This window comes from Panthera pardus, unplaced genomic scaffold (assembly GCF_024362965.1).
Source record: "Panthera pardus isolate Hobbes unplaced genomic scaffold, ASM2436296v1 HiC_scaffold_10, whole genome shotgun sequence".
Lineage (NCBI taxonomy): Eukaryota > Metazoa > Chordata > Mammalia > Carnivora > Felidae > Panthera > Panthera pardus.
Window position 1 is genome coordinate 65,206,993 of NW_026526655.1, and position 23,077 is coordinate 65,230,069.

At 35.2% G+C, this 23,077-nt stretch overlaps 1 protein-coding gene across 3 annotated transcripts in view; it reads right to left on the bottom strand.

Moving 5' to 3' along the window:
- Positions 1-23,077, bottom strand: part of XIRP2 (xin actin binding repeat containing 2) — a 100,739-nt gene that overhangs the window by 69,796 nt on the left and 7,866 nt on the right. For 2 of the 3 annotated variants that reach the window (XM_019458428.2, XM_019458420.2), the window contains exon 1: positions 4,435-4,609. The exons of the other annotated variant lie outside the window; for it this stretch is intronic. The gene's annotated coding sequence lies outside the window, so the exon portion shown is untranslated. Of the gene's footprint in view, positions 1-4,434; positions 4,610-23,077 lie in introns of those variants that run through there. 3 annotated transcript variants of the gene reach the window in all.

A 23,077-nucleotide genomic window follows, 5' to 3' on the forward strand; every position in this document is an offset into this window, starting at 1 on the left:
ATGTAATTCATCGGGAAATGGGACTCTACTTATCAAAATGTAACACACATAGCTAAAAAAAACCCAGCCACTTTATAATGTGAATTCTACCTACGTTTTATTTCAATGCAATTAACTTCCTATGAATTAAAAATTACATTAAATGATAATCAAACATTAGTTTACGTTAAGTCACATTCATTGAACTTTAAATGAAGAACACTGAGAACATGTTTGGAAATCATTTATAATGCTGGATTTTGCTTGTAAAATTAATGGTGATATGAATTTTTTTTTAGCTCTTCAATGTTGGTAACTACCACGTTAACACATTTAGAAATACACATGCTGATCTACTCAGATTCTTTAGGAAGATGCTATTGGATCTTGTACAAACAGAGATATTTCCCAAAATAGATTCTTTTAATATTATATTTATCTTAAATCATGTGTATGTCTAGAGCAATTTGGCAATTACTTACTTTTGAACCGCCAGATATATCTAAAGTGTTCAATTCACCAGGCAGCAGGATATATCCTGCATACAATTATAAGAATGTAGAAGACAGATCTACTTGAAGGTCTGCCAAAAAGAGCAGTGAAAAATCATGTGCCAGTGACAAGACAGTGGGGGTGGGGGAAGAGTTCTAACACAGAGGATGAGCAAACTTAAATGCTTAGTAAAATTAAAAAATAAAGCCATCATCATATTTTGAATTTTAACTAAATATGTGGACTAGGTCTCCTTTTACACAATTTTGCATAATTTTCTGAGAACAGGAAATGCAAAATAAAAAGCAACAAAAACCTACTGTTGGAAAAAAAGGACTTTATCAAGGTATACCTGGAAAGATATCCCACGTCATGGGGGTGGAGTGGGATTGGGTTGATGTTAATGGCATAAAGCTTTGTGGAATGACATACAGCATGAAATAAAAGTCAAAAGAGTTGGTTTCTAGTTCTCTGTGCTTAAGAAGAGTTTACTAATTAATGTTCCTTTGCCTCAGTTTTCTTATCTAGAACTTAAAAGTGTTAAACCAAATAGTCACTGAAGTTCTTTGTGTCCTCTGTGTAATAAATTCATTTTATTCTTGACAATATTTTAAGAAGTACAGCTACTCTACCAGGAATTTGGATTATCTACTGTACTGCTCACTGGCAGATTATTTTTATGCCATCATTTAGGCTCATAAAGAGTCATTAAATATAGCTACACCATCATCTGTTGTATCTAAAGAGATACAAGTAATCATTGCATTTGCTGACTTTCAATGTTTTCAAGAAAATAAAATCTTTGCTTTTTTCCTTGTCTAATTGTTGTCCTTTGTGCTTTTACTGATTATACTGTACAAATAAAAAATACTCAGGTTAGTTAAATTTACAAGTGATGGATTCCAATGATTAGGAAAGTATATAGGATAAAAGTTTTACTCTGGAGTTCATAGGTAGCATTTCAAAGGAGAAGAGATTTTGTAGACATATGTGACATAATAAAAAATAAATGTTTAGTCTTTGTCCCTGGCTTCTAGCACACAGATCCTACAACTCTTGGAATCTCTTGGTTGGCAGTGTCTTTGGTATGCTAATGAGATGATTCTGGGTCTTCTGTGGGGGTTGGGGGAAAGTAGAAATGAGTTCTGGATAGGAGCTGATTGCCAGAAAAACAACCTAGTGATTAGAGAGTTGGAACATTCAACCCCACTTCCCACCTTTGAGAAGGGGAGAAGGGCTAGAAATCGAATTTAATAACCAATAGCCAATTATTTAGTTAATCATCCTACACAATGACATCTTAATAAAATCCCTAAACAACAGGGTTTGGTGAGCTTCCAAGTGTGTGAATGTGCTGATAGGTATGGAGCCCAGAGAGAGTGTGGTGTTCTATGCCACTGTCTGCTGCCCCACTTTGCCCTACGCATCGCTTCTGTTTGGCTGTTCCTGGGTTAGTGGAGAAAGAGGGGGTCAATCTGGGGTCTGCTCTAACTCTGCAAGTTAGTATGAAAACTGATTTAAATTGTATACTGAGTTGGTTTTAGAGAATTGGAGAATTGGTTGGTGTCAGAAAACACCACATATTTGTTGTCAGGAAAAAAACCAATACAATATCTACACAGTCCTATAAAGACCATGCATCTATATGGAATAAATCAGTGTTCTGCAAAAGTCATTTCTGAATCAGAACAAGCTGAAGTTACCCACCACTCTGCAAGGGATGAGCCTGTAATTTGAATGAGGAAGTGTCTGTTTCAGAAGCAAAACAAACAATAAACAAATTACAACTTAATTAAGTTTCAAAGTGTAACTTTTGAATGCTTTCAGATAGGAGGTGGGAAGCAAATAAAAAGGACCATGTCATGTCAATTAAGTTCTGTCCCCCACAGATTGTTCAATCAAAGTTTTGGCATTACAATGCCAGGAACTTATTAAGTGTCTGCCCTGCTCTATAAATTACTGAATCTAGGCATGACTCCCAGCTAGGAAACAGGTCTTACAAAATGGTCTTAGTGTCCAGAGTTGTGTATCTGTATGAGGGAAAGACAGAAACAGAGAGAGAGAGAGGAGAGGAAATCGTTCCCAGTACCAAGCTTACTAGGAGAGTCTAACCCCAAATCATCTCATCATAAGTTATATTTTACCAAACAAGTAAAAAGAATACTGATGTGCATAAGTTGTTCGATTGTGGTAAATATGAGAGACAGAGCAGGGGAGCTGACTGAATAGTGACAGCTATCAGTGGTAGACAACTGTAAATGATCTATGAAATTTGTGGGCTTTTTACCAAAAATAAACCAGAGGAAAGGCAACCAACCCTTTCTTCCTCTGTAATTATAGAAGACTTGAGGCCTGGGATGACATTTTTGCATGAACATCTTTTGAAGAAAGCTCTCTCTGTTCATTGGAGAATGAATGCCTACTTTTAATTTTCAGGATGGTGAAGGAGGCTATATCTTAAAGATGCCCAACATCAGATGAAAGCAGAAACATTTAGTCCAAACTCCGGACTACAGTTTTCCCAAATGGCTGGCACTCTGCCAAATTTGCAGACATCCAAAATGCTGACTCTCAAAAATGGGACTTGTTGTTCATTTACATGTTAATACTAAGAAGGCCAAATACTCAAAGATGAGGCAGAGAAGTAGAGGAATATTTAAGCATAGAACTCAAGACTTCCTCATTTCTGATCCAATATTTTTGCCACTCAATGGTGATATCTTTAAAACTCCAGGGAGTTCCTGGGTGGCTCAGGTGGCAAGTGTCCGATTCGGCTCAGGTCATGATCTCACAGTTTGTGAGTTCGAGTCCCACATTGGGCTCTTTGCTGTTAGCACAGAACCTGCTTCAGAGCCTCTGTTCCCCTCTCTCTGCCCCTCTCCAGCCTGCAAACTCTCTCTCTAAAAAATAAACATTAAAAAAACCCCACTCAAAACAGGTGCTCTTTCATATTAAAAATCATGGCTTTGAATGTAGCTGAGGTAAATATTTTACTCCTTTGGCATTCTGCACATGAAATTTTCAAATAATTTAAACAACCTACAGCTCGTCAGTGACCAAATGGAGCTCTGGTAAAAATAAATATCTTTCAGTTCAGCACCAGCTGGCTATATTTAAACCCTGTATTATGTAATCTTAAAGTGTCCTTGCTTGTAGTTGGTGTCTTAAGATATTCTGTTATAATGCCTGTCCCAAATCACTTCAGTCTCTAACATCTAAACACTTAAGGCGCAACAGGACCAAATTAAAGTGTTCACAGGCAATCGAAGACAGAAAAAATCCATCTGAAACAGTATATAGGCCATGATGCCTTTAAAGTAAAATCTCAGTCTTCTCTCTTTAAGTTTGTAGTTACTATAATTAGGGCTGGCAGATCCAACTGGCAGTGCTTTCCTTAATTCTGCAAAACATCGAAGAACCTGATTCTTTAATCCTTACTCCTAGTAATACTCCCAAAGGAGATGAGACTAGCTGGGGCATGAAGTACAAAATCAAACTAACGCTGGAGAAAGAATAATTTTCAACCCATTCCTCTGAGCAAGCTGCAACAGTCGAAGATATTTTAAATTCTCCCTTCCCCTCACCAAATTCCAAGAAATACAGTTTATATTTTTTGGTATATTCATTGTGTATTTTACTAATTTATAGTCATAGAAGATACACTAATTTTTTCAGTTTTCTTTTTTAGCTATAAATTATAGTTTTCACTCATGACTTTTTAGTTTCAAGTTTGGCTCATTATTCCTCAACACTACATATGAAACATGCTAACTCTCTGGCAGAGAGTAATATATGAAGCCTTAAATTTAGCATTATAAAGTAATGTTAAATATTGTCATAAAAACAAAATACAACTGAATATTTTCTTTTATAACAAGTTCAATTTGACCTGTGGTCTTCACTGATCTGTAACATATTCCAACCCAGGAAGTGGGTATGTATCAACGACTATATTGCACATACCTTTGGTAATAGACTTAACCCCGAGTTTGTGAAAATGTCATATATCTTCACAGACGAGTTTCCTCCGTTGTTTCACATACAGCAAATTTCCCAGTCCCCTGAAAGCGGTCGGTGGAGTGGAGGCCGGCTCCACTGAAGGGTCTATCAAGCAAGTAGATGGGACGGCTGAATTTATTTTAGCCCCGTGTCTAAAGGATGCAACTTGGCACCTATTTTTAGGAACTGAGCTCTGTCTAGGTGGGGCCTGAGTCAACTACTCTTTTCAGAAGTGTGTCTCTGAGGGCACTCTGGCTCGCAGTGTCCTCGGTAATGTATGCATGGTTTTAACACATGTGCAGTCAATCAAACCCCCTTCCGCAGCCAAGGCCATCAAGCCAATTCTCAACTTTGAAACAAAGCCTAAACAATAATCACCACCAATGAGGAAAAGGAGGGACTAAAGGCCTTGAATTACTCCCATTGGTTTAAATAATTTTAATCTTTCAAGAGGCAAGAATATGAAAATAAACCATGTAGAAAAAGTTCCAGTGTATTCTGGTGGAATTAGTGTCCTCGGGAAGAGGAAGCATTACTTTTATTTAGAAAAATGTTCTTCGATATGGAAAGTGTTTGCCTTTTGAGGTCTCATATGCAAGGCAAAACACTATTGTAGTGTTTGTATAAATAAAGAAAGTGCTCTTTTGGTTAAAAAAGTGAGAAAAGAAGGGGTAAGAAGACATTCTAGCTTAAAATCACTTGGCATGAGGAAGAACAGTCAGGGGAAGGAGTCACCTCACATGCTCCTGAGATAATAATATTGAATGTCCTTTGCTGCCGCCTTACTTACTCAGCATGACCTGACCTGGAAGAAAGTAGAAGTCACCAAGCATTGCTATTTGGCTCCATAATGCCAATACCTAATACTTCCTAAGTAAATATAAAATAACCAGCTTCCCCTATCTCTCTTCTATTATTTTCCTAGTGCAGTGTTAAGTGGGATATTAATGGCATCACAGCAAACCCAAAAAGAGAGGACGTTTCCCTTTGACTTAAGGAAAACACTTATATACTGTTTATTTTGTACAAAATGTTTACAAGTGAGCTATTTCTCATATTATTTACTAAGAAAAACCAGTATATACATTTTTCCATGTGCAATATTGATTTCTATTAAAAGTCAAGGAGTGATATCCCAGCTAATTAACTCTAAGAAAAGCCTTCTAAAATGGTATCCCTGTATGCTCCACAAGATCCTTCAGGGCCAGGAGCCAGTACAGTCCAATTATTTTAGAGTTGTGCTGTCCAGTACGGTAGCCATTAGACGCATGTGGCCATTTAAATTTTAATTGATTAAAATTAAATAAAATTGAAAATTCAGCTTCTCATTGTGGCATTTTTTAAATGTTTATTTATTTATTTTGAGAGAGAGAGAGTGCAGGGGAGGGGCAGAGAGAGAGGGAGAGAGAGAGAATCCTATGCAGGCTCAGCACTGTCGATGCAGAGCCTGAACCCACAAATGGCAAGATCACGACCTGAGCCGAAATCAAATCAAGAGTCGGAAGCTGAGCTGTCTGAGCCACCCAAGCACCCTCGCACTAGCCACATTTTAAGTATTCAGTTGCCATATGTGGTTAGTGACTGTGCATTAGTACCGATACAGCACATTTCCATTATTACAGAAAATCCTACAGACAATGCTGATTTAGAACACGGGATTTCAACACAGCTTTGGTGTTCACCAAACTCTTGACCTGGCAAGTTTCCTATGTTGTGTAAGCTTCACTTCACTTATCTGTGATTAAACATGACTAAGTTTATTTACTTTAAATGGTTGCTGTGGAGATTAAATAACATATATAAAATATTTACCTCAGTCTAAATCTAGGACAAATATTTATTTTAAAGTGATTATTATTACTTTATCTCACTATATACTTAAAACGGCACTAGATCTAAAATCACAATAGTTCGACTTAAGTTATGAGGAGATGGAGCCTCCAATGTGTATACAGTCAACTTTACTCTTATATTTGCATATAGATGCTAGTGATGCTTATGGTGGTTTTATTCTTTCCAAATGCTGTTAATTCCGCAAAGACGTGACTTATAGCTTCTTCATTTTCCCTCCTTATCCCAAACTACCTGCTTTCTCATTCCAATGAGTGACGTATTTTTTTCAATTGTTCTTTATATTTCACTTAAGATAACCTTTCTTCAAATTTCTTCTTTTAATCCTTTCAGCAAAGAAATATATTTGATTTAAATGCATGCACATAAATAAAATTATTTTTTCATATTTTTCTCATTATAATTTTCTAATGCTTATAATCACCCCAAAACACAATGATTATACATTGTTAAAAGAAAAAAAATAATGGATAAGAAAAGAAAACTTGGTGGAACATCATAAAATAGTTGGTAATGGAATAAGAGCAATAAATGTCAGATCTGGGGGTGCCTGGGTGGCTCAGTAAGTTCATAGTCCGACTCTTGATCTTGGCTCTGGTCATGATCTCACGGGTTATGGGATCAAACCCCACATCAGGCTCTGTGCTGACAGCCCTGAGCCTCCTTGGGATTCTCTCTCTCCCTCTCTCTCTCTGCCCCTCCCCTGCTTGCATGTGTGGTCTCTCTCTCTTCCTCAAAATAAATAAATTGAAAAAAAGATCTATAGTAGCATGCATAAATTAATTAACCTAAGATCAAGCAAAAATTTGCAGTTACAGAACTAAGTAGCTATCATGCAATTTGGTTTATTCATTTTAGTCTGAAGACAATGAAAATATAAGCACTTAGATTCATTTTTTAAAATGTTTTTAATGTTTATTTATTTTTGAGACAGAGAGAGACAGAGCATGAACAGGGGGAGGGTCAGAGAGAGAGGGAGACACAGAAGCCAAAGCAGGCTTCAGGCTCTGAGCTGTCAGCACAGAGCCCAATGTGGGGCTCGAACTCGTGAACCGCAAGATCATGACCTGAGCCCAAGTCGGACACCCAACCGACCGAGCCACCCCGGTGCCCCTAAGCACTTAGATTCTTACTATTTATTATTTTAGTTGTTTCAGACACTGATTTTAATTCTTTGATAGCAATCTAATCAATTATTATGAAATTACTATGAAAGTAAGATGGATGAACATGTGGGTAGACAGATGAACAAATGGGGACAAACAGGGATGATGAGATAGATATATAGGCAGATAGATGAGATGTTGATAGACAGGTAGAAAGATTCATAAGGTGATTCCTTGTCTCATAAATCTTAAAAAGTTGAAGTGGAAAATTTTCCTGCCTCTCCAATACACAAACACACTTTAAATTATCTCACACTGCCTAGATACCTATACCTATTAAAACCTGTGTTGTACTCAACTGAAACCTACATAAGAATGTTGCTTCTAGTGAGATGGTGTAATTAGCATAAGACCAGTGCCCCCACTGAGAACGATTTAAAAAGCTGGATCAATTACAAAAAAAAATATGTATATGTGTAAGGCATCAGGAATCAGCCAAACAATAAGAACCAGAGGGAGTACAATTCAAGAAAGGCAAGAACCTTTCAAATGTGAGCTGTAGGAGGCTACCCCTGGAGGTTATTTGATGATTCTGGATGCAGCTAGAGGCTCAGAATCCATGCTCAGCCCAGGAAAACCACTGCTGCTGGGGGCAGGAAAACATAACTTTTGGCAGTCACACCGGACTGGAATGACAAAACTGGAGAGTAGTGGGACCTCAAATTCAGTTTTCTCCCCAAGACATTTGCTAAGTTCCAACATTTCACAAGATAGAAGTTACCATCATAAGCCCAAATACAGAGAAGTAAAGTGGAATAGCCTACATTTTCATGATACTTTGGAAACAAGATCTTCTAGAACAAGACAGTTGAAAGTCCTCAAAGGAAAGAAGAAATGACTCTAAATAATCTGCAATAACTTCTTTGTCCCTGGAAGTGCTTAATAGCATGGACTTAGCTAGAGATGGAATGAGGATCCTGTTTCCACCCTAGAAGACAGGAGACAGATGAAACAGAAAAGATTTTGGAACCTGATCAGGCTTCGGGTGATAAAATTGGTGGCTTGACTACACTCAAACACTGCCAGTCTCCCCCTCAAGACATTTATCAAATTTTGAAGCTTCACAGGGTGTGAGGCTAAATATCCAGGCTGAAGACTTTTGAAAAGTAGAACAAATATAGGATGTGACAGATTCTCAATGAAATCCTAAATTAAGGTAGTCAGCCCCTTTTCCCCCTCCACTCTGTCTACCTAGCAGAGGAAAGGCTGAACCTCTCAGATGAAAATAATATCATCTGGAACTTTTTCATCTTTGTTTTTGAAAACGCAATGACTGATTTTCAATTAAAAAAAAATACTAGGCATGTGAAAAGACAGAACATTGCCACCAGTACCCGAGAGAACAAACCAGGGAAAAGATGTTGTAGCTATTTGAGTTAGCAGATAAGAATTTAAAATAATAATGACAGACATATTTCAGAAACTATAGGAAATAACATACAAAGTATATGAAGCGGTGGAAAATTTTATAATAAGATTTAAATTACAAAATAATATAGAAATGGCCATTCTGGAATTTAAAAATACAATTAAGAGAAATTAATAACTCAGTGGAAAGTTTAACAGACTGGAGGCAGCAAATGACAAGATTAGTAATCTAAAAGACAGATGGGTAAAGGAACAGAAAGCTTTGGTTTGTATATTTTATATTGAAAACAAAAAGTGCTTACTGGATTTTCTACAGCAATATGAGATTGTTGGGTCATACAGCTACAGTCCCTTAAAATCTAAGTCTTTTTTCTTTTTTGCATATGTTAGTGATAAACCACATCTACAGTTTCTTGTATTTTTTAGTTTATGCCTAAGTGGATGGCAATAGTGCCACTCCCTTATCTCTGCTTGCTTCTGTCATCCAATACAGTTGTCTCTTTATAGTTGCAATATATGTCTTACCTAAGTCTATGATAAAGGATACTGAACAGAAGAGAGCCACTAATATATAAAGTCATACTACTACTAAAGACCTTCCTCTCAGGGGAAACTCACATGTGAGTTTAGGTCGACTTATATTTCTGCATTTTCAGGTATTCTTGATACCCTGAAATAAGATATATCTGGTTAAGGGATTTCAAAATTCTATGTGCTCATCACTCATGTTGAATTTGTTCCCCTTTCTACTTTTGCTGGTACTACCATCTGTGGCTGAAAGCCTATTCTCTTTGACATAAAAAAAAAGACATCATCTAGGAATTCATTCAGTTCACTTTCTTTTCTTTTTCGTTAATATTAAAGTTTTCCAAGGAAAGCTTGTGAATCTTTCTTTTTCCTTTAATTCTCCCTTAACAATAACATCTACATTTAATGAAGGAATTCTGCCAGGAACTTAAGTAGGTGATTTACATTTATTTTCTTTTATGGTCACAGCAACCCCAAGTTATTGGTGTTATCTCTATTTCACGTAAGGAAATTGAGGATGAGTGAAGTTTGGTAACTCCTCCAAAGATTAAAGTTAAGAATCAGCAAAAGTGGGGACTGGACTCAATTCTGTTGATTCTAAATATCTGGATTATTTGGGATATGTTATTTATCCTGACCTTAATCTAAAAGTTCTATCCAATCACTATTATGTATGTTGGATGATATACTTTAAATCACCTCTTTCACATACTAATAAATAGTGTGATTAGGCATAGGTAGGTCTGTAGTGGACCTAGGGTAGGCTCTGGCAAGGCCTTCACTGTGCATGGTAGCAAAGTGAACTATGAGTGGACACTCTAGAGACCAGAAGAATGGGTGAGTGAAGGCTTTAAAGTTGGGACAACTCTACTTCAGTAATCTGAGATGTAATCCCCAGATAAATGGGGGGAGGGGTCAATCTAAGATTTTTAGAATTGAAGAAAAAAATACTGGAATTTTTAGAGTTAAAGAAATATATATATATATAAATATATATAGATTAACATAATCTATATATATTTAATAAATATATAAATAATAATAAATAAATTATATATATATTATTTATATATAATAAATAAATAAATAATAATAAAAATAAATAATAAAATAAATATATATTTATATATATATATATATTTCAATTGTGCATTATTATCTAAGACCATCAGTTAGGGTTGAGCAATCTGCTTTGGATACTGTTGGTGACATGCCCCATTCAGTTGTCATGAAAACGGAATTAGGGTATTAGTAACTGAATTGTAGCTGAATTTAATTAACTGTAATTTTCACCTGTTCAATTTTATTCCTCTTAAAATTACGTCATTAAGGACCCATGAATAAGGCCTTTAGGCATGTATGACTCATATTTAAATCATATCTCATAGTCTTATGTAGGGTGATCATATGATTTATCATGCAAACCAGGGTGCTTTTGAGAGTGGAGCACTATTAATAATCATGCTAGCACAACAGCACAATCTGGGACAGTTCAGGGAAGACACGGACATAGAATCACCCAACAATAAGCCATATGTGGGCTCTCTTGACTCACCACTGGAGTACACATGCATGGAGATTTCTAGTGACCTGGCTTTCAGCATAAAAGGGAAAAAAGTTTTTTCCTAGGTATTTTGGCATGTGGATCACTGTTATCTTTTAAATATAATTTAGATTAAACAGAGACTGGAATGAATTACAGAACTCCAGGGAATCTATAAAATTTGATTCAGAAAAAAAAGGATGTTATAATTAGGGAACTACCTGGTTACAAAATGATAGGATACCAGATATTTCTGATAGACTTCTTATTAAATTTTAATTAAAATAGTAAAAAAGAAAAAGCACAAAATAGTATGAATTGCTAATAATGAGAGAGAGTATTTGTAAGTTTTTGTGTTTGTGTAAGACAGAAGATGAACACAAAAAGAAAATGAAGAGGAAGGAAGGAAAAGGAGGAGAAAGGGAGGGGGGATAATACGCTGAAGTTTTTACAGAATTTTTAATATTGGTTATCATTGAGAATGAACATGACTCTCAGTTTTGGATGACACATTGCATAGAGCCCCCTCTGAATCAGAAGGACACATAGATTTCCCAAATAAGAGAGAATGACTTTGACTCATGTTGCTCTGACCAAAACTATGAGTTCTTCCCTCAGTACCATGTGAGAGATCTTCTGGACCAACCCAAGCTATAGTCCTAACTCATCTCCACTCCTACCCCTCTTGGTATGTATCTAGATATGTACCACGTGTCTCAGAATAGAAGGGAGAAGATGAAGTGGGTCCTCAGGTTCTTGAGGAAGCACTTTAGAAAGTACATGGTGGAACTTCGTATTATTTTTCACACTTTGTGCTATACAGAAAAAAAGTTTACACATTGTTATCTGACAACCTGTTAGTCTTGTAAGGTATGGGGTAGAAATTTCAACCACTACTCAGCAAGTTTGGATAGGACCAAAAATTAAAGAGTCAGACACAGTTCAGAAGAAAAAAAGTTTAAAAAAAAGGAAGAAATTATAAGGGCCAAGTGTTGTGGTGGTAGAAAAAATGTTGCCTGATCTATCTGAAAGAAATACCAAGCTTGAATCAATCTTAACACAATGCAAGTAAAATTAGTAGGTCAAGATATCATAAAGAGGCCCTGCTGGGAGATAATAAGGGGCACTGACCTGATGAGGTAAACTGATAACACAGCTTTTAAAATTAGTTCATTTTTGAAATGGCTGAAGAATTTATGTGTTATATTCTTGATGTGCTCAAAAAGATTCAGGAGGAGAAGCTTCTACAAAGCTGTTACAGGGTGTTATTAAAGAAAGAATAGGATTAAACAAAAGAATGGGGAAAAAATGAAGGCTAAAATAGGTTGCAAAAATGCAAAATTTAAGAGAAAAGTTAAAATAGCATCTGAGAGAATAAAGAGCACTTATGAAAAAAATAAATTCAATCATTGAAGTGGAGAAAGACTTGAGAAATATTCTTGTATTCAGGAGCAAAATCAAAAGATGAAAAATGATGACCTAGATAATGATGGATATGAAGGACAGAGACATGATCAAAGGAACGTAACTGTTTCAAAGGAAGAAGGGGAAAAATAGCAAGGACATATACAATTAAACCTAAAAAGTTTTCAAGCTGAAGAAGGATCTGAGAAGACAAAAACCAAAGGCTCATGAAGACACCTGGATATGCCCTTATAAATTTTGGAATTTTAAAGATAAAAATAACAATTGAGAAAAAGACAAGCTAGTCTCAAAGTTCTTCACCAAGACATTACATACTGTGATAGAGTAGATAATTGTGTATAAGGTGTTTTGCTTTTGTTTTTATGATGGACATAAATCTGAATGAAGAATTCTCCTCATAGACGAGATTCTGTTGTTTATGTATGAGGGAAATAGAGATATTTTCAAAATTATAAAAAAAATTCTGAGATAAAGGAAATACTTAATATTATCCTCACTGGGGAAGAAACTAAGACATATCTGCAAGCCTCCAAAGATGATTCAAAGTTAAGAATAGAAGAATAGAAAATTTCTTGTATAAAAGTACTTATTATTTGAATTAAAACCAAACAAATATTGTAAATGCAGTTACAAAACTGAATATAATTGCAAAAAAAATCTTTGAAAAAATGTATATAGGAAAGAATATATTTTTATATTTGTGACATTTATCTTAAGAATGTAATAATTCAGGGTTCTAAGCACAGATTAAAATAGATTCTGTAAATATCAAAAGTGAAGGGGCACCTGGGTGGCTCAGTTGGTTAAGTGGCCAACTTTGGCTTAGGTCATGATCTCACTGTTTGTGAGTTCAAGTCCTGCAACAGGCTCTGTGCTGACAGCTCAGAGCCTGGAGCCTGCTTCAGATTCTGTGTCTCCCCCTCTCTCTGCTCCTCCCCTGCTTGTGCTCTGTCTCTGCCTCTCAAAAATAAATAAACATTAAAAAAAATTAAAAAAAAGAAAGTGAAGAGAAGCAAGGGAAATAAAATTGAGTTGAATTTTTTTTTTTGAGTTTGAGGAACTTAAACATTCATGCATTCATTTGTTGAGTGAATAAGTCATCAAATATTTATGGAACACTTGTATGTCAAGTTCTGTGCTAGATATAGTGTTAATAAGATAAACAAAACATCCATGGGCCAAAGTAAATATACAAATACATATAAAGTAGGATGTGTTTATGAAGGAGGAGAAATCAATGGTACGAAAAAGAAAAGTAAACACTTTAATTTGAGTGGTCAGGGTAAGCACCTTAAGGTGTTGACCAAGTTTTAAATTTCATCAGAAGAATAAATACAAATAGAAAAACAAAAGAATGAGGTGAAAAAAAAACTTGATAAATGAATATGGCATACTAGCTCCAACAAAAATTACAATTTACAAAGATATATTAATTCAAATGCAGTAAAATTAGCATTAAAATCAACATCCCTTTTATTAGAATAAAAATAACCATTCTGAATCAAACAACATAGCTCAGTAAGTGTAACAAAAAGGAAGATATTTCCTGAACAGAATTTGGAAACTCAACTAAATAATTGGGGAAAAAATTATTTCAAAATCTCACCTTCTAATTCAAAATATATTCCAAACCAATAAAACACTTAAGTGTAAATGCAATAAATAACAACAAGAAATAGAAGTAGGTATTTTTTCAAGGTTATATATAGTCAACATTTCACACAGCATAAGATTAATCATAAAATAAACCCTTTCTCCTAGCTCAGACACACAATGCTTTTTCATACACACAATAGACTGCTGTTAAAATTTTCATGTATTCTGAAATGTTCTCTGTATATAAAAGCATACATATGTGTTTATAATATGCATAAATACATGCTATATATAAAATGATATGCTTTTCATTTTTATACAAATAGGAGAATTATATACCCAATATCCACATTTGTTTTGTTTTGTTTTTTTACTTAAGATGCAAATCTATTTTCATAACCAAAGCAAATAAAGTCATTCACCATAATTAAAAATTAAAAAAATTAAAGTTATTTATCATTTCAATAACTGAAGAAACATACTTAACAATAGTCAATACCCATTCATGACCTACAGAACTCTGAGTTAATAAATGAGTATTGTTTTAAGCTGCTATGTTTGCGGTAATTTGTTGTCCAACTACCAAGTACAAAAGTTTGATTTGTAAAAGTCTCTAATTCATTTTAAGAAAAGCAGTTTATTCTTTTCTATCTAGGTAGTATTCCATTGCACGAATGTGCTACCATTTGCTTATCCATTAAGCTGTTGAGGAACATTTGGGTTATTTCCAGTGTGGGCTGGCTATTCTGAATAAAGTAGCTAAGAACATTTGTGTACAAAAAAATAAATAAATAAAGGGAAATTTTTTAAATTTCACAAATAGCACATACAGATAAACCTATAGGTAATAGCACATTTAATGACAAAAAAGCTATTGCTCTGTCTGTATTAGGAATGATATGGGGGCACCTGGCTGGCTCAGTTGGTAGAGCATGTACTCTTGATGGCAGGGTCATGAGTTCAATTCCCACACTGGGTGCAGAGCTTACTCAAACAAACAAACAAAAAAACCCAAAGGTGTCTCCTCTTTTATTTTGGCATCATACTGGAGAGTCTTACCAGTGTAATAGGACAATAAAAATAAACATGAGACAATGATCAGAAAGGAAGGAGTACAACTATCATCATTCACAGATCACAAGACTATATATTTGAAAAACTCAAAAAATTACTGTAACTATAGAAGCATAATCAAATACCACAACGCATCTAGAATATAGAATACCACAACACATTTAGTAGAGCACGTTTTTAAAAATGAATATTTCTATATGCTTATATGCATGTAAATGCATAGAGCAAAAAACTAGGAGGAAATACCCCTGTTTCACTCTAAGTAGGACTATCAGTCATTTTTTTTAACTTTCTCTGTCTCCAAAAATCAAATACTGGATTTATAACAAGAATAAAGCAATGAACCCTCTTTAAATTTTTTCAAATACATACTGTCATTTGCCATCAGACAATACATATTTACAAGTATATGAACTTTTGTGGCCAGATATTTTTATGTCTTATTTTTCTGTTGTCTATATACATAAGAAACAACTCAGTTTTTTTAATAGATTTATTAATCCCCTTTCCCCAAAACCCAAAAATGTTATTCTACTATTTTCTAGTATTGTATAGGTTGGAGAAATATGGGATATTGTGACTATTTGACACAAAATTTTTTCTGAGCTTATCATCTAAGTTTATGTTTCAGAAGCACAGTCCATAGCTGATTACCTTGCCCCAAAGTGGGAAATCATGTACTTACACAAACAACATTCCTTGTGCATCTACTAGGCACTGAGTAGGCAAGCACAACTTGCCCTGCACTTGATTAACTTACAGTTGTTTATTGATTCAAAGAACTTGGAAACCAACGTCTTACAGAGCTGCTTTAAAATAGTTCACTCCAATTATAAATATATCTTATGGAAGTTTTATAGAAGGCATGTTCCCTAGCTGGCAAATAAAATCTGTGTTCTAAATTTCCCATTGAAACTAGTGCCATTTTGAGTGCTATGCAGCATCCTTTTCATGTAATATTCCAGATAATACCCACAACACGCCCAAGAAATACTATTATTACCTTTATTGTATTAAAAAGTAGAAAACTAAAGGCTATAGTAGTTAAGTAACCTTCTTAAGGTTGCACAATTTTAAATGTGCCAAATACATGATTTAACTTGTGCTTAATTTGCCCATCACCAAATTACATTTTCAACAATTTTATCACATGAGTCTGCATGTGAAAAAGCATACTCTCCTATGTGCACAAATTACAGTTGTGTTTGATGATTCTAAGTATTTCAAAATTAAGTAATATATTCATTCAATAAGTATTTTGAATATATCCTCCATGTATAGGTCACATATTGATACATAATTGTGAAAAGACAAATCATAACACTGTGTATAACATGTCAGAATCATCATATAGATTAAGTAGAGGTTGTACATTTGAGGGAGGGGTTGCATTTGAGGGAACATCAGAAGAAGACATTCTGGGATCATTTTATCTGTCACTCAAATGCCAGTGGCTCAGAACACCAATCTTCCTTTAAGCCATTCAGCATTTTCTATTTTGTAGAATCCTGTACTTCATAAAGTGATTACATAGGGGGACATCAAAGAGGTGAACAATTTTCCACTGACTACTTTCTCTTATTGAAATAGCTGTTCACATATCTAGAGCTGAGGTTTCTATTATACTGTCTATCCAGTCCTGATTAACTATAGCTTGACTTGTCTTCTTATTATTCATGTCCAGAGTATGTATGTTGGGCATAGAAGACATATCAAATCTATTGCTGTGAGGAAGTAAACAATTATAAATATATAAATTAGTGGTATAAAAACCATAAGCAATAATACCCAGCTGATCTAAAAAAGGAAGCTTGAGCTGAATGAAATGACAGTACATGGTCGAAACATTCCTCTCACAGCAAGAAGTGTCAGGCATAGGAGCTTCCTTCAGGAATTGCTGTAAATTGATTTACAAATATGACAGCAGAAAAAGAGAGGTCATATCATCTCTACAATCATCTGACAGCTTACTAACACATAAACAATACAGAAAATATCTTGCCAGATTCAAGAGCTAATCCTATCGAAATCCAGTTCAAAATTGAATTTTAATACTATATTTAAATGATTCTTTTGTCCCTAGTAATCCCAGAGCCACCCAGGCACCCAATTTTCTTCCTTTACTCCCACAGTTTATAATTGCCTATTTGTTATGGGATTACGTATTTACTGTCTGGCTTCTCCACCAGAATGGAAATCCCATATGGGCAAGAACCATGTTTTTGTTCACCATGGTGTAGCTGATGCCTGGTACCCAGTAGTTATTACATGAATTGGTTGTTTGAATAAATGAATAGTGATTTTGTAGCTCTATTAGCATTTATGTCAATATTTTTGTATACATATCTCTCTTCTCCTAAAGAGGAGCTCCTTGAAAGCAAGATTATAGTCTTGTGTTTGCGTCTTCTGAGTCTAGTCTAAAGAGATACTCAACCAAAAAGCTGCACAACTAAGGAAACAATCAACAAAACTAAAAGGCAGCCTATGGGATGGGAGAAGATATGTGCAAATGACATATCAGATACAGGGTGAGTATCCAAAATCTATACAGAACTTATCAAATTTAACACCCAAAAAACAAAAAATCCAGTGAAGAAATGGGCAGAAGACATGAATAGACACTTTTCCAGAAAAGACATCCAGATGGCCCAACAGACACATAAAAAGATGTTTAATATCACTCATCATCAGGGAAGTACAAATCAAAACTACAATAAGATATCACCTCTCATGTTTCAGACTGGCTAAAATTAACAACACAGGAAACAACAGATGTTGGTGAGAATGTGGAGAAAGGGGAACCCTCTTACACTGCTGGTGGGAATGGAAACTGGTGCAACCACTCTGGAAAACAGTATGGAGATTTCTCAAAAATTCCTCAAAAAGTTAAAAATAGAACTACTCTATTTTGATATATATTTGATGAATACAATATATATGTATACACATAATCATGAATACTTGGGGCACCTGGGTGGCTTAGTCGGTTGATCATCTGGCTCTTGAATTTGGCTCAGGTCATGATCCCAGGATCATGGGATCGAACCCTGTGTCAGGCTCTGTGCCAAGCGCGGAGTCTGCTTAAGATTCTCTCTCTCTCCCCTCCTCTGCCCCTCTCCCCAGCTCTCTCTCTGTCTAAATAAAACAAAGAGAGAGAGGAAAAAAAAAAGAAAGAAGAAAAAAGGAATGTATAATTGAAATTTGTAACAACATGGATGGAACTAGAGTATATTATGCTAAGTGAAATAAGTCAGCCAGAGAAAGCCAAATACCATATGATTTCACTCACAGCTGTAATTTAAGAAACAAAACAGATGAACATAGGGGAAGAGAAAAAAAACAGAGAGGGAGGCAAACTGTAAGGGACTCTTAACTATAGAGAACAAACTGAGGTTTGATGGAGGGAGTTGGGTGGGGGGAATGGGCTAAATGGGTTGGGCATTAAGGAGGGCACTTGTCAAGGAGCGCCTGGGTGGCTCGGTTGGTTGGGCATCTGACTTCGGCTCAGGTCATGATCTCATGGTTCGTGAGTTTGGGCCCCGCGTCACAGCTCAGAGCCCGAAGCCTGTTTCACATTCTGCGTCTCCCTCTGTCTCTGCCCCTCCCCCACTCACACTGTCTCTCTCAAAAATAAATAAACATTAAAAAAAATTAAAAAAAAAAAGGACGGCACTTGTCATGAGCTCTGGGTGTTATATGTAAGTGATTAATCATTAAATTCTACTCTTGAAACAAATATTATACTATATGTATACAATAGAATTTAAATAAAACTAGAATTTAAATAAAAATTTGGGGAAAAAAGTGATATTCAACTATTTAGTGCTAAGTGAATTAATTCCACCCAGATGCTGCAACATTGTTTCACTGACACAAACACTCCAGCATAAAATGGGAGTGTCCTCGAATGAATATAATGGAGAAAGAGGGAGGATCCCAGGACTTACTTGAGAATAGTTTTTTCTATTTCTGTCTAAAGAAATTTTTTGTTCATTTGAATTTTTACATTAGTTTTTCATGTTTATGTGCCTTATATTGTTAGTTATTTCCATGTTGACTGGCCTGTATCCAAAACTTGAAACTTTGATCCCACTCCAGCCAACTCCAGCCTCTCTCCAAAAACAGGATAGATCTTGGTACAGATGAGATGCTAGAATTCAGTGGCATTTCCCTTAGCAAACAAAAATCCAGGATGATACTGTTTACCAGACTAGATCAGAGTGCAAAGAAAGCACTTGGAAAGTTTATTAAAATGCACTGATATGCAGACAGTCTAAATCAATGAGAGTAAGCTACATTTTTGCTTTATACTGTAGGTTGCACAGAGAAATCTGAATTTTAGTAATCCTGCTAGGAGGGTGATTTGAGAAACTCTGGACCAGATCATAAGACTGAAGAGTTCAAAGACGATGTTTTATGCATCCTTGCATTGTCAGTGCCTATGCCTGACACATAATTGGTGTTTACATTCTCCCTCAAAATATAGATGTCTATGCTCCCTAGAGAATCTGGTTTTGGTGACATATTTTCTTTCGTTAAACTTTTTCTGCCTCAGAATTCATTTTCTAGTGTTTCTTATCCTATGCTTTGGCTTGGCCTCAATAGAAATTCAGTCTATTGGCTTATATTTAATAAGAGTCTTCTTTATGCCATTAGCAACTTCCAATATCACTTAACATATCTGAATTGTTTATTAAGAAGCCAGCTGAAACACAAAAAAATTAGACAAAGTCCTATAGCCACTGGGACCCAATCCAAGTTGCTTAGTGATAAATGAATAAACATTGAATCCACTCATTTACAAATAGATAAAGAATCTAGATTTTGTCCTTCAGATTACTCAGTCATAAATTGAGTTGTGTTCAAAAATAAATTTTATTTCAAGCTATATGATTTTTTATTACCTCTCCTAAAATACTTTATTCACTATTGTTTTAAAATGAGAAATCTCTAAAAATCTGCCACAAAACTGAACAGAAATTGAAACAACGGTGGTCTCTAAAAATAAGTGGAGGGGTGCCTGGGTGTCTGAGTCAGTTAAGCATCCGACTTTGGCTCAGGTCATGATGTCATGGTTTGTGAGTTGGAGCCCTGTTTGGGTGAGCTCGAGCCCTGCCTGTGTGGGATTCTCTCTCTCTTCCTCTCTCTCTTCTCCTCACTCATTCATGCCCTTTCTCTCTCTCAAAAATAAAAATAAAAATAAAAATATGTGGAGTAAAACAACAAAAGGCCACTTTCACTGCCCAAATGAACATATTTTAATATGATAGTTTTTGTTTACGTTGCCATTATAAAATATAAACTTAACTTTTTTACAGGTTTTTATAGTTCTTAAGCACATATGTATGTAGACTATAAAAATTTTAGTATCATAGTACTATAGAAATTTTAATATCTTAATTTTCTTTACCAGAAAGTTGCCACACTCTTAAGGATTTTTCTTTTTAAAAAAATTATGTTAGTGGGGCACTCCACTAACTCTTGGTTTTGGCTCAGGTCATAAACTCCCAGCTTCATGGGTTTGAGCCCCACATCAGGCTCAGTGCTGACAGTGTGGAGCCTGCTTGGAATTCTCTCTCTCCCCCACCTCTCTCTCTACCCCTCCCCCACTCGTGCACATGCTCTCTCTCTCTCTCTCTAAAATAAACTTAAAAAACTATTTTAGAATACATGAACAATGTTTTCTTGCTGTAAAACATCATAATAGCACAACAATCTAATTACATTTTACAAAGCTTTTTATGTGGTACCAACTGAACTATCCCATTTTTATCAATTCTGTGTAATATTTTGTGGTATGGGTAAACCATAATTTATTTAATCATTCCCCTATTGATAGACATGTAAGTTGTATCTATTTTCTCTCTTTTTTAATTAAGAATTTTTTAATTAAGTTTATTTATTTATCTTGAGAAAGAGACAGAGAGAGAGAGAGAGAGAGAGAGAGAGAGAGAGAATGAGTGGGGGAGGGGCAGAGAAAGAGGAGACAGAATCTCAAGCAGGCTCCTGTGCTGCCAGTGCAGAGCCTGGCACAGGGCTTGAATTTGTGAGATCATGACTTGAGCTGAAACCAAGAGTCAGATGCTTAACCAACTGAGCCACCCAGGCACTCCCAATTTTTCTCTCATAAAATCAGTACTTCAATAAATTTCCCCCATCATTGATCGTTATAGTCATGCTCACTGTTTCTTTTACATAAATAGATAAAAGTTGACATAGAATTTTTTGGTTGACATTTTGAATTTTAATTAACACCATTAAATTGTCTCTCCAAGAGATGATACCATTTCTGTACTATCACCAACAACATATGAGAGGGTCTATTTCTTTCTTTTTTAATGTTCATTTATTTATTTTGAGAGAGAGAGCATGCCTGAACATATATGCAAGTACATAGGGGGTATGGGTAGAGAGTGGGAGAGAGAGAATCCCAAGCAGGCTCCTTGCTGTCAGTGCAGAGCCTGACTTGGGCTTTATCTCATGAAACCTGAGATCATGACCTGATCTGAAATCAAGAGCTAGAAGCCCAATCAACTAAGCCACCCAGGCACCGTGAGAGGGTCTATTTCTTTATATATCGTAAAATGCAAATTATTACACAACTTTTTTTCTTCATTTTGATGAAAAATAGGATCCTTAATTGTTATGTTAATTTTATTTTCTTATTTGTAGTGCTCTTCACATTTTCAAATGATTATTATCCATTTATAGTTTTGCTTTCGTTCACACGCTTTGCCCAATTTGAAATTTAGTTGTCTCTTCTTTGGTAGATGCTTCCTATCCTGGAATTAATGTTTCGTTGGTTATATATGCTAAAGTATTTTCTAATATATTGTTCATAGAACAGAAGTATTTTTATGATATTGATCTCATATTTTCTCTTGCTGGTTTCTGTTTTTAGTGTTCCTTATGAATTCCTTTCTCTCTCTGAAAGTATAAATATATACTTCTATAATTTTCCTAGAATTTTGAGTTTTATGTTTGGCACTTTACAAAATCTGGAAAAGATTTTGTGTATAATGAAACACAGGATTTATTTATTTATTTATTTATTTATTTATTTTGACAGACCATTATCCAAGTACTAGTTTACTGACTATAAATTTTTCTTTCTTTCTTTTTTTTTTTTTTTTTTTTTGAGAGAGAGAGCATGAGTGAGCAAGGGGCAGAGAGTGAGAGAGAGAGAGGGAGAGAGAGAGAGAGAGACGGAGAATCCCACAAGGGGCAAAGAGAAAGGGAGAGAGAAAGAATCCTGAAATGGGGCTCTAGCTCACAAACCATGAGACCATGACCTGACCAGAAGTCAGATGCTTACCAGACTGAATCACCCAGGTGCCCCTAGTCTATACATTTTTAACTAACTTAAATGCTATATGTTTTACAAACTAAATTCCATAGGTTACAGAGTTCCCTTTCTGGAATCTCCAATTCATACCTGATATCTATGTAAGTATAGTCCTGCTTTATTATACTTGCTGGCTCTTATGTAACCTTATTTCTTATCTATTTGTGATTTTGATTGTAAGCTCATGTCCACTGGAACTTTCTCTTTGGGATTTTATTGAGGCCCCAGTTGAAGTTATATGCCTCCAGAGAGGATTTATATTTTGCTTCTACTAGTCATTTACCAACTTGGATCCACTATAAATTAACATTAAATGTTAATATCTGTAATATAAATAAAAGTAATGAACCAAATGTTCTGATACCATCTCCCACAGTGCAGTATGTCAGCATTAGGAATGGAGAATAAAGAAATTTAATCAGTGAGTCAAAAGTATTGTGACCTGATGGCATAAAATAGTTGGAGGTGCTGTATTGAATTCTTCTCTGATGTATATGAAAAGTAATGTTCTAACCAAGTCCCCAGAGAATGATTATATATACACTAATAATCTGGAAGTATCTAGAATGTTAAGTGCTGAAATATTATAACAAATAAACTATTAAACAGAATGAGTTTGGTAAGAATGGATTTTTTTTTTTTTTACAACTGGTCCTTTGTCTTAGGCAATACAAAGTTTTTGGTAGTCTTTAAGATTCCTGAGACCCTCTG